This window comes from Carettochelys insculpta, chromosome 28, assembly GCF_033958435.1.
Source record: "Carettochelys insculpta isolate YL-2023 chromosome 28, ASM3395843v1, whole genome shotgun sequence".
Classification (NCBI taxonomy): domain Eukaryota; kingdom Metazoa; phylum Chordata; order Testudines; family Carettochelyidae; genus Carettochelys; species Carettochelys insculpta.
The window spans coordinates 3,624,866-3,639,501 of record NC_134164.1 but is presented as its reverse complement, the minus strand read 5'-3'; the positions used below and the strand labels follow the sequence as shown (position 1 = coordinate 3,639,501).

Below are 14,636 nucleotides of genomic sequence, written 5' to 3'. Positions count from 1 at the left end.
TCTCTGAAGTCACAGAACTTGCTGCTGAAGAATCCAGCGGCTCAGGTTCCCTCCCCCAGGGAGCCGAGACCCTGAACCCACACTGGGAACTGGGAAAAGCTGATACAACCCCCCGCCACGCACACACACACACACGGACTCGAGGATGAGCAGAGGATTTGCCGGTCGCTGCCCAAGGAGGTGCCAGCAAGGACATTTCTGTGCTGTGACTTTGCAGCTCCCGTGACACTCCCAGCACCCAGCAAATAACCAAAGACCCAGACCCAGTTCCCACCTCCTGCCCCAGCCTGAGCACCCCCCCACCCCCAGCACCCACCACGGCCACCTTCAGCCTCCAAAGCCAGCCTCTACTGGCCAGCCAGCCCTGGGAAGTGCTCACCCGCAGTGGGGCACACACGCCACTAGGTGGCTTTGCAGAAGAAAGAAAACTTGGGGGCCGAGTACCTGGCTGGGGATAAGGACGACAGCTGACGGGGAGCTGGGGCCAGGCCAGCCGGCGCCTTCACTCCCTGGGGCTGCAAGGGACCTCAGGAGGTGCTCGAGTGCAGCCCCGCAGTCCAGCTCCTCGCTAGCGGCATGGTTTGTAAAAACCTTCCCTGATCTAGGCCTGGGCTCTCACCTGCGTGCCCCCAGACAGCTCCTGACGCACCCACCCCAGCTTTGGGGTGCGCACAAAGAGGGATTAGTTGTCTGGGATGCTGGAGCCACTCAGACCCTGTCCCACACCTGGCTCCTGGCCTGCGCTGCCTGATCCCAGCCTGGAGCTGAGCAGGTTGGCCCGGGTCAGCAGCTCTGGTGCTGCGGGGCTAACGGCTTTGGTGGGTAACGCCGGGTCCCCCTCCGGGCTCAGGGCTGGAATTCAGGGCTCCCCCTGCTGCGGGGCGCCTGCCTGCCGAGTTTGGGCAGAGACAGGGCTGGAGTCTGGCCTGCTCACACCGCAGCGCCATTCCGCGAGGGTTCGGCTGCTGCCCTTCGTCTCTTTTCCTTGCCCATCTTATCGGAGTCCCAGCATCCCTCCGCCGGCATCTCACCCCTGGCAGCCAGTCCCAGCCCCCAGCCCCTGGCCCAGGCGCCTCCCCCGCACCCCAGCCGGCCGGTCCTAAAACAAGCAGCAATGGACAGGAGGAATGTTTACTCACCATGACGCACACCCTTGGGCCTGGGCACAACACAGCCGCCTCCTTCAGTGCCCACCACCGACAGCTCCTCCAGCCTTGCTGCTGGGGGCCACTCCTCCGACCAGGTCACTGTCAGTCCTGTCCCCGTCTGGGGGAAACTGAGTCAAACACGCCCATAGCCTGGCGCTGTTGGGCCAGAGCTTCAGCCCAGTTTCTGGCTTTGTGGGTCCTCCTCTGGGGTCCCTCTGCACTGGCTTCCTTCCACCTGGGGACCAGGGACGAGGCAGCCCTGATGGGTTGTTCAGACCCTCTGCTCTAGGCCAGGCCACCTGCTGCCATGACACACCACTTGGCCTTTCTCAGCCTCCTCCCAGCTTGCCTCTTCTCCAGAGCCCTCAAAGAGCCCACCCCAGCCCACCTGCCCCAAGGAGGATCAGGTTTGGCTTGCTAGGCCTCCCTTCCAGAGCCAGCTCCACAGCAACACGGCTGAGCTCGTCTCTTCCCCCAGCTCCAGGCCCAGGTGTGACGGGGCCAGGTAATTGGAGCCTCTGCCTCTCGTTAACTCCTGCCTGGCCAAGACAAGGTTTGCCTGCCCCCATCACAAAATGCTGCAGTTAAAGGCAGGGTTCAGGCAGCATGGCCGGTGTGATAGAGAGGCTCAAGGGGATCACACCTGCCTGAGTCATTGTCCCAGGCTGCCGGCAGGCTGAGGAAGGCAATGCTACAGGGGGTTGCCCTTGGAAGTTTCCTTTACAACCCTGAGGGCTAGAAATGGGCAAGAAGCCGAGATTTTTCACAACTAGCTGCGTAGGCCACAGAACTCTGTCCAGCCGCCCATGATCCGACCTGCTGGAGGTACATCTGGGCCTCTGCCTTCAATCAGAATCAGACCCATTTAGTTATAGGCCCTGTAGGGTACCTGCCTGCACTCCACAGGTGCCTCCAGAGAGCTCGCAGCGTCCCAGGAGGCAGGGCAGGGATATTAGGCCGTTATACAGACCAGGCCCAGGGCCTGACACAGATCACACCAGATGCCTCTCACAGGGCACTGATTCAGACTCCAGGCTGCTTGTGGGGGCCAAGCTGGTGCTCCCGCCACTAGCCCTCCCTTCTCCTTCAGCACCCCAAACCGAACGTACGAATCCCCTGTGGTGTGGAAACTGCCCACGCTCTGCAGCTGCCTGCCTGGCCTCTGGCCCCTGAGGCTCAGCTTGCTTGGAGCCTGCATCTCTGGTGGAGTCCGGCTGGGTTCCCTGTCCTTAGGGTCGTTGGGTTCATCTCCGCTCTGCCTCCCGGCTCACGCTCCAGGGATGGGCTCGTGGTGCCTGGAAGGAGAGTTACGCAGCCAAACCAGCCCGCTTCTTTCTCAGCCAGGACATAGATGGACTCAGCCAATGGTACGTTAGGCCTTGGAGGAAGAATTGATGCTATTCTGGCCACTCCAGCTGGGGCTGAAGGGGATCCACTGTGGGGCTATACAAGCTGTCGCCCAGCCCCACTAAAGAGATGCACTCACACCCCTTCAGCAGAGGTGAACAGGCTGGGCACAGGTGTGACTTTCTCACACTGCACCCCTGCTCCCTCCCAGGCCTCCTGCTTCTCATTTGTCTGTATCCACCCCAGCTGTTGGACTCCACTCCAACATTCTCTCAATTTTTTCCATTCATGGGCAGAAAAAATTTTATTATGTGCACCGAGGCACATGCGATGTGCACCACCCATAAAAACACAGGCTGCCAGCTGTGGGCACTCTGCTAATCAGCTAGGCAGCCCTTGAATCTCTCCTGGGCGTCCATCCCAGCCCTCCTCTTCCAGGGAACATTGCTCCACTCCCAGAGCCAGCACGAGAATCCAGTCATCCTGACTCCTTGCCACCCCCCATCGAACTGCCAGACCCCATCTCCAGCAGTTTTTCTGTCCACAGGTAGAATAAATTTTGTTCTATGCACCAAGGCATGTGTGGAAGTGCACCACCCATAGAAGCCCAAGCTGGAAGCTGGGGGTGCTCAGCTAATCAGCTGGGCAGCACCTGAATCTCTCCTGGGTGGCTGCCCAAGTGCTCAGCTTATAGGAAACACTGCCTGCCTCCCTCCTAGAGCCAGCTGTAGAATTCAGGAGTCCAAGGCCCTGTCTCCACAGCTCACTAGTCAGACGTCACCAACTATTCAAAAGCCACTGCCCAGCCGTACAGCTCTTCACATAGCTGTGGCCTGCCCCTGAAAGCCTGCAGACCCCTGGCTGTTTGAACATGTCTTTATAGACTCGGAGAGAAGCTGTAATTACTCCGCTTGGCAAGGCACTAGCCCTTACACTGCAGAGCCCCAGCTCCCTGAGCCATGCAGGGCCTGGAGCACCAGCCGCCTGCGACAGCTGCCATGCCAGGCTGTGACTTCATGTTGAAGCTTTTTCAAAGGTCTCACGAAACGCAGCGATCGGGCAACAAAATGGCAAATGAAATGCAATGCGGATAAATATAGAGTAATGCACATAGGAAAAAAATAACCCCAACTATACATACAATGCATTGTATGAGGCTAGTTTAGCTACAACTAATCAGGGACGAGATCTTGGAGTCATTGTATCCAGTTCTCTGAAAATATCCACGCCCTGTGCAGCAGCAGGCAAAAAAGCAAATGGGATGTTAGGAATCATTTAAAAAGGGATGGAGAATAAGACAGAGAATACCCTATTGCCCTTATATAAAACCATGGTAGGCCCCCATCTTGAGTACTGCGTACAGATGTGGTCACCGCACCTCATAAAATATAGATTGGCATTAGAAAAGGGTCAGAAAAGGGCAACTAAAATTATTAGGGTTTTGGAACGGGCCCCATATGGAGAGAGGTTAAAGAGATTTAGACTTTTCAGCTTGGAAAAGAAGGGACTAAGGGGAGATGTAAATTATGAGTGGTGTGGAGAAAGCGAACAAGGAAAAATGATTTACTTGTTCCCATAATATAAGAAGTAGAGGACAGCAAATGAAATTACAGGGCAGCAGGTTGAAAACAAATAGAAGGAAGTTCTTTTTCACACAGCGTGCAGTTAACTTGTGGAACTCCTTGCTGAAGGAGGCTGGGAAGGCTAGGACTATAATAGGATTTAAAAAAGAACTGGATAAATTCATGGAGGTTAGGTCCATCAATGGCTAATAGCCAGGATGGGTACGGAATGGTGTCCTCAGCCGCTGCTTGTCAGTGGCTGGAGATGGATGGCAGGAGAGAGATCGTTACCTGTTTAGTTCACTCCCTCTGGGGCTCCTGGCATTGGCCACTGTCAGCAGACAGGATACTGGGCTGGATGAACCTTTGGTCTGACCCACTATGGCCGTTCTTATGTTCTTAAACGTCTGCGTCAAGAGGAAATCAACCCTCCTTCCCCAGCCAGGGCGCATGGGCTGCTGCTCCCAGGCAGGCTGGAAGGGAGAGCCAGGACTCCTGTCTGGCTCGGTGAAAGGCACCAGCTGAACTGGTCTGGATGACACCTGACTTGACTGTGCTCTGCAGCTGCCACTGGGGAGTGGCCGTGTTGGTTTAATTCTTGTCAGGCTCAGTTGATGCCTTTGAGTTCACGTTGGCACCTCTGCAAGAGGCCTTTTCACGTGGACAGAGGAGTGTTACACCTGGGTATTAGGCTACCTCTCTGCCACTGCCCTTGTATTATGCCACTTTGGAGAAGAGATAGTCCAGCAGTTCAGGCACTAACTTCAGGACCCATAAGTGGGGCTAAGCTGATTGCCCTATGAGTAGCGAGGCAGGTCTACTGGCACCCGAGGCTGGGACGCCTGCCCTAGACTGGTTCCAACTCATTCTACGCAGGTGCCGCTCCATGGACTGCCCTGGGCTCAGCTCCCCGCTGACGGCAGAACAGGTGGGACCAGAACCAGGCCCAGTGGGCATGAATCAGGAGCAAGCCAGCAGAACCGTTTCACATTTACACCAGCGAGTGAAACCCAGCCCCAGACTTGCAGCCCACTCTTCTCTCTCTCTGTCTCTACATGTACATACGTCTTAGAGTGCGTCCATCTGTCTGTACTTCTGTGAGGCTCTTCCTCCACAACCGTAAGGCCTAGGCCCACCAAGGCAGCTTCCTCTTCCCCTAACTTACACCAAGGCTAGCGCTGGGTAGTGGCAGGAAAATGGGAAGTGCCCGAATCCCATGCTTTTTCAGAACACGGGAAGAGGGGGGCACAGAGAAGGGGGACGACACACTTCAGACTCACCACTGGGGACGAGCGCAGGGAACAGCCATACTCCAGAGTGACCACTGGGAGCAACACAGCATGGAAGCAGCGTCAACCTGCAGATGGACCTCTCTACCCTGCCACTCACTGGACAGGTAAGAGACCTCCTGCCACAACCCGCCTGGGCCTTGGTCACAGCGCCAGACAGGGGGAGCCCTGCTGCCCCCTCCCCCAACCACTCCAGGATCATTCCCCACTGCGATGCTGGGCCCAGGAATCCTGTCCCCTCTAAACTCAGGCTGGGGATAAGTGGTGAGGCTCTGGCCCTGACCCAGACCTCAGAGTGGGGCCGGAGAAAAGCTGTGAGGCCCCAGCCCTGCCCCCTCATCCCAGAGTTCAGGCTGAGGCAGGGGAAGGTGATGTTCCACCAGCTAAGCCTGGTGGCTCACTCTGCCCCTTGAACTCAGGCTGTGGCTGGGAAAAACAGCCCCATCCCAGCTGCCTCCTGAGCTCAGGGTGGAGAAGGTGCTCCCTCTCCTGCCCCAGGAGCTAAGCCCAGGGTGGGAGAAGCCAGCCCAGCCTGGCCATCCCCTCTGGAGGAGATGCCCAGGCCGGGCAGTGCAGCATCGGTGTTGACATTTGGGAGAACTTTGCCTAGGACCGTCTCCAGTGGAGAGCAGTAATCCAGGAGGGGTGGTGAGATTCAAGAGGTCCCACTGCAGTGCAGACGAGGAGAGGTGGGGAAGAAGAAAAGAGCATCAAAAACTGGCCCACCTCCCGCCAACAGCTACCAACACCCGCCCCTTCTGTCATAAGATCCGCGGCTCCAGAATTGGACTGATCAGCCATCTACGGACTCACAGATAGGAGGGTGACATGAAGACGTCCTGCTCATTATTGAGTGACCGCTGAGAAGTGATCCTGTCAAAGAAAGCAATCAGGCTGGCTGGACACAACTGTTCTTGACACATCCATGCTGACTGTTACCCATCACCTCGTTAGCTTCCAGATGTTTGCAAATGGATTTCTTCAATACTTGCTCCATGACCTTTCCTGGTACAGAAGTTAAGCTGACTGCTCTGTCACTCCTGCAGGTGACCTCACTTTCCTTTTTCTAGATGGGCCCTATATTTGCCCTTTATCAGTTTTCTGGAGACTCTCCTGTCTTCTATGGCTTTTCAAAGATGACACACGCCTCTGTCCATCCCCACAGGCACTTCTCTGTCCATTCATCCTCAGATGCACTCCCCTCTCTCCATTCACCCATCAGTCCCCATGCGCACTCCTCTGTCTGCCCATCCCTCACCCACTCACCCAAATATGAACTCCTCCGTCCATCCATCCATCCATGCACTCACAAAGGGACTCTTCTATCCACCAATCCATCTGTCCCCCGACTCACCCACTCACAAATGGACTCATTTGTCCATAGAGCCATCCATCCACCCACATATAGATTCATCTGTCTGTCCATCCATCGCCATTTGTATTCCTGTCTGTCCATCCTTCCACCGTCTCTCCATCTGTCCATCCATCCCCATACACACACCTCTGTCCTTCCAGCCAGACAGCCAACCCCACACACGCTCCTCTGCCCCTCTGTCCATCCATTTAGCCCCTTACACACTTCTCTGTCCATCCTTCTATCCAACCCCTAAGCACTCCTCTGTCTGTCCGTCCATCCATCCATCCATCCCCTACATGCTCCTTTGCCAATCTGTCTGTCCATCCATCACCATACACACCCCTCCATCCATTCATCCACCTGTCCGTCTGCACACTCACTGCTTCATATGTCCTTTACTTATTCCATGTACATCTAGCAATCCAATACTCCATCCATCTATCCTCATATACATCTGTCTCTCTAACTATCCATCCCCATATTCATCCTTCCATCCATCAATCTGCATACACCACCTCTAATTTAATCTCTCTTTCACACCTCTCACCAAAGTAGTCAGGTGTCACATGCATTGATGAAAACCCATCTGGAGAAAAACATAAAGCTCTCCACTTCCTTCTCATTGCAGATGCTGTCCAGAACGGGCCCACTGGATGGTCAGTCCCTGGGCCATCAGCAGCTGTCACAGGCCTGTGCAAAGAGGTGTCACGTCACGCCCATATCTGGCAAAGCCTCAGAGCCATCCTGGCCTCACCACGGACCATCCAAGATTAGCGGAAGCTCACGGGCTGAGCATCAGTGAAGCCCATCGCAAGGGCTGTGCCGCTTTCCCAGATGCAGCCCACTCCCTGTTTTTCTCTGTAGCCGGGCCCCTACCGTGTGCTAGCAGCCAAAGGAATCAATCACCGTAATGAAGCTGCAGCCCGCTATGCATGCCACTCACCACAGGGGCACCGAGGAGAGGGAAACGGAGCCAAGTCCTCCAGACGGTTCAGAGATTCGGGGCTTGCGTGAGCTGGGCCATGCCGGGGCAGGAGGGACCTGAAGGGCCAGGTTTGTCCTAAAGCAAGTGCACCTTGGCAATGACCATGTTTGCTTGGCAACAGTACTGGGGGACCCAGGCACAATCGCTCTCCTCCCTTGTTTCCTCCCATCTTCTCAGACAGCCACAGGATGGCAGACAGGGCCAGAGTTCAGCTGTCAAGCAAGAATCTGGGCCCATGCAGCGTCAGAGACCTTCCCGTTCCTGGGTGGAAGGGGTGCCATGCTGGGGGTGCCAGGGGACTCGGGGGATCTGCTGTTGGCAATGCTTCTATCCCTCCCCCAGAATTCAACCCCGAAGCTACAGCCCAGCTCGGCCAGTGGGGACAGCTCCCACAGCCATTGCACTGCTGGCTGTTTACGTGGCATGCAGACCGGCTAGGATGAGGGTGAGTGTCCGCCTGTCATGGCTCAGCAGCTCCACCCAGCATCTGCACCACCGCCGCCGCCCTGCCTGAGAACAACCAACGGCACCTCGCCCAGCACAGCACTGTGCCAGCACCTCTGCCATACCCCAGTGCCTCCAGCAGCACATTGACACCTCCACCCATCACCAGCACATCAACACCCTCCCCCCAACACAGCCACCATCACCATCAACCCAATGCCTCCACCAGCACTAGCACCGTCACCTCAGTATCCCCAGTATTACCATCGCACCAACACCCTTTCCGTCACCCAACACACTGACGTGTCACCCCGACACCTGCACCATCCCGTTCCCCCAACTTCCACCACTGCACCGACAGCTCCCCCCATCAGTTCAACATCTGCACTCTCACCATCGCACCAACACCTTTAACGTCTCCCAGCCCCTCCACCGGCAGGGACAGCTCCACCATCAGACCAGCCGTGGATCCTCCACCCTCATTCTGAATCCAGAACCACCACCCTTGTGCCACCAACGACCATCACCTCTGCTTCCAGTCTGCCACCATTGTCTCCATCAGGTTCCCTCAAGGCTGTCAGCTGTAGCTTCAGCTCCCCACTCAGCACAAGCTGGTGGGACTGGCTTGGAAATGAGTGGTGGCTCCTTTCTTGTGTGCTGGCTCTGTGGCCCCTTGCCTGGGCTCAGACCCCGTGCCTGCTCCTTCAGACTGGCATGACTGTCCCTGCACTGGCACTGGCTGTGGCTCAAGAGATCAGAGCTTGTCCATCAGGCCTCCACGTTCCCCAGCCCAAACTGCAGCAGCAGAAAGTTCAGCCAGATGGAGCAAGCCTCAGAGTCCAGTCTGCTTCCAGCACATTTCAGATGAAGTGACCTTCTCCTTGGAAAGCCTCCTTCCCATGGGTCTGCCTGTTGATGGCCAGACATGGCAGCCTGAGCTTCCCCCAACCTACTGGCCTACAGCCACCAGCTTCCTTTAAAAGCAAGAGGCATACTCCTTGGCTGGGCTGGTAGGATCAATTCTGAGCTAGTCCCAGCTGGGAGTCACCTCCCTGGGCTGGGCTGGGCTGGTAGGAGGAGGTCTGAGCCAACATTCGCTCTCCAGGGCTCTTAGATTCCTCATTCCTCATCACTTGGAGAGATGCTTCCGTTTGCTTGGTGCGACTTGCTCCAGAGGCCAGAATGCAGAGCTGAGAGCCAGGAGCTGTGCAGATCCTGCCCCTTACACCCTCTCTCTGACGCAGTGAGCAAGGTACTCACCTCCCCTGCCTCAGTTTCCATGCATGTGCAGGGAGGACTATTTCCTCCCCCTGTGGAACTCAGAGGATTAGTAACGTCCATGCGAGGGGTGTATATCCCCAAGGGGTGGCGAGCTGTCTACTCTGGGGCGTGCAGGCTTTGAACGAGGGAAACATTACAAGTCCTGAAAAATGGCAAGGTTTCAGCCATTTCCCCACCCCTCCCAACGTGGAACGAGACCGAGACCTTTCAATATTTGTCACATGATGCCAAAGGGAAAGAGAGGGGCCCCATGGTTATCCCTGGGATACAGCAGCCACAAGGTCAAGCCCTCAGGCCCAGTCACACATGACTCCAACAACCCGGGAAAGCATCCTAGCAGAAGGGTTCTCAGCAAGGCTGCTGTGGTCTGCATGCTAGCTCTGGTTCTGACCAGACAGTCCCTGGTCCCTGAGAGTGTCCCAACAAAGCGTTCACTTAAACCAATATGGTTCTGGGAAAAGGTTTTCTTCAGATGTTTCATTAAGGTCCTCTCTCCCCCGACCCGGCGTACAAGGCAACAGCTTTCACCCGTGCAGGGGAAAGTCTGCGCCTGGGGTACATGATCACTGACTTCCATTTATACAGGCAGCCTGTCACACAAGGTGCTGCATTAACGCAGGCACGTCCGTTACCCTGCATTGCTCACAGTGTAACTAGAGAACACAGGTGGGCTTAGCGCTAAGATCTCCAGGCCTGTGCTCCACACACAACACCTGCCCTTCGAAGTCACCCCCTAGCAGGGCTGCCTCGAAGTTCTTCCATCCCTGGGCAGAATAAATTGTGTTCTGTGCACCGAGGCCTGTGCAGATGTGGACCACCAATAGACACACACGCTGTGGGCGCTCTGCTAATGAGCTGGGTGTGACGGGGTTCAGGGGTCCCCATGCGCTGCACCCCGGCCGCAGGCAGGACTGACTCTCACTCAGCAGGTAGAACAGGAAGTTTATTAGGCGACAGAGGCCCAGTTTCTCACAGAAGAGTCGGTGCAGCAGTCAGAGACAGTCATTCCAACCCATCCTGGGGAGAGGAGCCTGAGGGGTGCCCCTCTGGGGTGTAGCTTCCCCCCTCGCCAGGCTGGCTGCCTTCCATCTCCCTCTCCCCCCAGCTTCCAACTGCCCCTCCGATTCAAACCCAGCTCGGCTCCTCCCTCCTCTTTGTTCAGGGCAGAGGTATTACCTGCCAGCCTAGGTTATAGCCCCAGGGTCATCCTTAGCTGCTGGGAGCTGCTCTGCTTGTCTCACACACATCCAGCCCAAGTCTCACACATGCACTCCCCGCACTCCATCACACCGGGCAGCCCCATAATCTCTGCTGGGCGGCCGCTCAAGCGTTCAGCTGACGGGGAATGCTGCCCTCTACCTGCAATGGCAACAAAGCCTCTTGCCCTGTGAAGATTAAAACAGCACATTGGCTGCTCTAATATCGAGGGCTGCAGAGGGGCAGTGACTGCGGAACCGTGACTGCAAAGCAGGCGGGTCATTTGCAAAAGTGTTTGCAGGACCGGCCGGCTCTCCAATTCTGGGCAGGATGTGATCCCATGGAGGTCAGTTGGTTGGTGGCCAATGGCTCCAGCAGAATCAGGACTGCACTCCCCTGGTATGTCATCGCAGCAACAAAACAGCTGCAACTGGCTTGTGGCAGGGCTGTAAACTTGCTGTGTGGACGTTCAGGTTCCGGCTGCCACCAGGTTCTGGGAGCCCATGTCTACACCACAATTTGCAGCCCCATAAACCAAGCCCGAGGCAGCTGACCCGGGCCAGCTGCAGCCGCGTTGTGGGTCTTCAATTCCCGTGCAAACCCATTCCTGGCTCGTGCACACAGACTGCCCTCCCGGCTGTGCAGGCCTGAGCCTCCTCCCTCTAGTAAACAATGGCCTCCTAGCACCTAAATCCTGAGAATGAGTGCTTCCAGCCCCACACCCAGACTAAGCCTCTCCCCCCAGAATATGGCAGCTATTCACAGGACAGCCAGATTTGAACCCGAGATTGAGCAACACCTAAACACCCTAAGCCTACCACTAAAGAAGCATCCATGACACAGCGACATAGTACTTCTCTGAGCCTTGCTCCACTGGAAGCACTTGCAATCACCTGCAAAATCTGATTGAAAAAGGTAAAATGTCTTTTCCCTCCTGCTTCTCCTGTAGCTATAAAATCATCACCTGAACCCTCATGCTCCAGGCACACACCACCCTCTAACCTCCTGGGTCAGGAAGAAACTTCATACATTGACTAGTTATTCCATCACTTTTTACTTTGGTGCCCCAGCTCTCCAATCGGGGAAGGCTGGCCAAAGAACAGCACCATCTAGGGCCAGCCTTCAGTTTCCCCTTAACTCTGACCTCAAGGGCATTCCACAGCTTCAAGAGCCTCCCAGTGTGCATGAGGTAGGAGGGCATTCTCTGGCATCAGGTCCCCGGCACGGAGCACTTACAGGCATACAAACACCCCAAGAAAGCCAGGAGTATATTCCTTCCACATCCATCCCTGCCCATTGAATCGCTGAAGAGGGGAGGGCGTGTTTGCAGTGCTGGGGCTGGGGGTTGGGGAGGAAGGGGAGTTGCCATACTGTTAGCTTTTGACTGGGTCCCTTCTGTGCATTCGCTCTCATTTAAAATTCCGATTTAAACCAAAGCGCCTCTTTAAATTTCCACATTAGCATGCCGTTTGTATGTTAGGCCAAGATGCTGGGGACGCGTTTGGCAGAAGCCCTCCTCCGACAGCTTTTGCCAGCAATAAAACAACACATGAATAAAAGAAAGTCAGTCGCTTTGGCACATAATCGCAAGGTAGCTTTGTACTTGGGGAGGATCTGAGAGCGTGGCGGGGGGGTGGCGCATTGGGGGGTTCAGCTCTGGGGGGTTCAGGACCCCTTTGGCAGCACGCGTTGGAATGCAGGGGTGCTGCTGGGGACTGAGAGCCGAGCATGATGTATTTGCAAGGGGCAGTTTGAGCAATTTTATTATCAAAGGGAAGGTCTCTGGCTTGTGTGCCCCCCCTTAGCCCAGCCCCCCGCACCCCTCCCTTTTCCCCCTTGGGTGATATCTTCCTTCTTGGAGGGGACAGATGTCTCCTTTGATGAGGACATGAGGATTTGGCTGGGATCCTGTTCAGCCCAACTTCATTAATGGGCTTCCACTGAGCTGGGGAACAGGTGGGGTCAGAGCATGATCAATTCTCTGAAGAGCATCTTCGCGCATAAAATACGACGTGTGGGATGGTGCTGACAGACCGAAGGATGGGGAGCAAAGCTGCCTCGTTACTCACAGGCGAGGGCTTGGGAAGGTGCCTCCCTCTCGCAGGCACGCAGAGACGTGGCTGGGTTACCGAGCACCAATTGCACGGGTATGCACACCTTGCTGCACGACCAACGTGCGTGCACGCCGCCTTCTCCCAGCAGGGCTGTCAGGCCTCTGCTCAGCCCAGCCCCGCCCTTCTGCAGTCAGCACCCCGGAGCGGGTGACAGCAGCATTGCCAAACGCCCTCCTCTCTTCTCCCCAGGCTTGTAGAAGATGGATCCATTCAGGCCTCTGTTTGTTACAGGGCTGGGACAATGGGACCGGATGGATTTTAGTTCTGCCCAGGCCAGCTGGGACAAACCATCCCTGCACGAAGGGGAGGCTGGTGCATCTTCCAGCCCTATGTATCCATAACAGGGAGGTGGGGTTTGGGCCTGGAAGGGAATCATATGTGCTTGTGTGAGCCCTGCCAGTCTTGACAAGCATCCTAAGCTATTTGCAAACTCAAAAAGATTCCAAATCTTCCCCTCCCCCAGATTAACACCACCTGCTTGGCCTTCCTAAAGCACCTGGCAGCAGCCCAGAGCTTTAGCAATGTATTTATTCACTGCGCCTCCCTGTGCTGCTATCTGGCTTTATTCCAGATGGGTAAACTGAGGCCCTGCTGTTAAGTGGCATGCCCAAGGTTATCAGGAATGGAGAACCCAGGAGGATGACTTGCCAGGTGTGGGTCAGTCAGAGGCACCAGCTCTGCCATTCAAGGCCCCAGCTGCCTCCAACTGCAGTGCTGAAATTTCCCTCTGGGAGGCTGCAGAGGCCTCCCACTTGGCTGGGATCGATCAGGAGATGGGGAAGCACCAGTGCAGGGGGTGAGAAAACACCGGAATTGCACAGACAAGGAGTTTAGTTTCAGACTGTCACTGGCTTCGTGCTCTGGGCTGGATCCGAAGGGGCCTTGTCCGACTGCCTCTGTGGAAAGAGCCCAGGGCACAGGAGCAGCCCCGTCCTTCGAGCAGAGAGGAGACTCACCTTTGGATTCATGTGAGCAGCTTCCGACATAAAGCTGGTGCCAGGGGCTCCCCCACAGTGCAGCTCCCACCCCTGGCCAGATCCTTTCTGCAGAAAATTCCCCCATCAGGAGCCTCTCAGGTGGCTTGAGCTAAACTCCCAAGGCCCCTGACCCGAGACCAGCCCCAGACTCAAGTCATCCTCCTGGGTTCTCCATTCCCAATAACCTTGGGCATATCATTTAACAGCTGGGCCTCAGTTTACCCATCTGGAATAAAGCCAGATAGCAGCCAACGCCCTCCTACCCTCCAATTTGGGTTTTAATGGCCAAGACAGAGAGGGGCTAGGACAGCAGGCCGGGAGCAGAGCCCACCCACTGTGCCAGTCTTGTGTCCGCCTGCCACACACAGCTTCCCTGCTACCCAGGCCTCAAACTCGCGTATTTGCAGGCACCCTGGCCTTGAGGCTGCTGCCCCAGAGGTGGCGCCAGGGCTCAGAACTGCAACCCTGACTCCAGCCAGTGCCCGCTGAATTTAGGTCTTGCTGATACCTCTCAGGCTCAGCCACCACACTGCCACCCATTGTTAGTCTGGCCCTGGGCTCTGCCTCCCATCCCTCCTCCACTGGTGGCCCAGTCCTCCCCGCTCTCTGCCAAAGCCTCCCTTTGCAGCTGGCCTGCTGCCCTGCCAGGCTTCACTGCCCTGCTCTTGCAGCCCCACTCCTGGCTGTGAGATGCCCTTGACTCCAGTATTCACCCGCCCAGCCCTTCTGTGGGGCAGGGCAGAGCTTTTACCCCCGTGGCACAGCGGGGAGCCCTGAGGCCCAGGGAAACAAAGTGACATGCCTCCCCATCACTACAAAAGTCCAGCAAAGTAAGTCACTCAACCCACAACTCTGCCAGCCCCAGGCTAGTTCTCTAACCACTGCACCTTCCTTCCTCTGCTCCTCCAGCTCAGTGCATCTCCTGCACAAAGACG

At 56.2% G+C, this 14,636-nt stretch overlaps 1 protein-coding gene across 5 annotated transcripts in view; it reads right to left on the bottom strand.

The window, feature by feature from the left end:
* Positions 1 to 1,598, bottom strand: part of PPP1R1B (protein phosphatase 1 regulatory inhibitor subunit 1B) — a 99,457-nt gene extending 97,859 nt beyond the window's left edge. For all 5 annotated transcript variants that reach the window (XM_074978921.1, XM_074978918.1, XM_074978925.1 and 2 more), the window contains exon 1: positions 1,140 to 1,598. The gene's annotated coding sequence lies outside the window, so the exon portion shown is untranslated. The remainder of the gene's footprint in view (positions 1 to 1,139) is intronic.
* Positions 1,599 to 14,636: the final 13,038 nt, after the last annotated feature.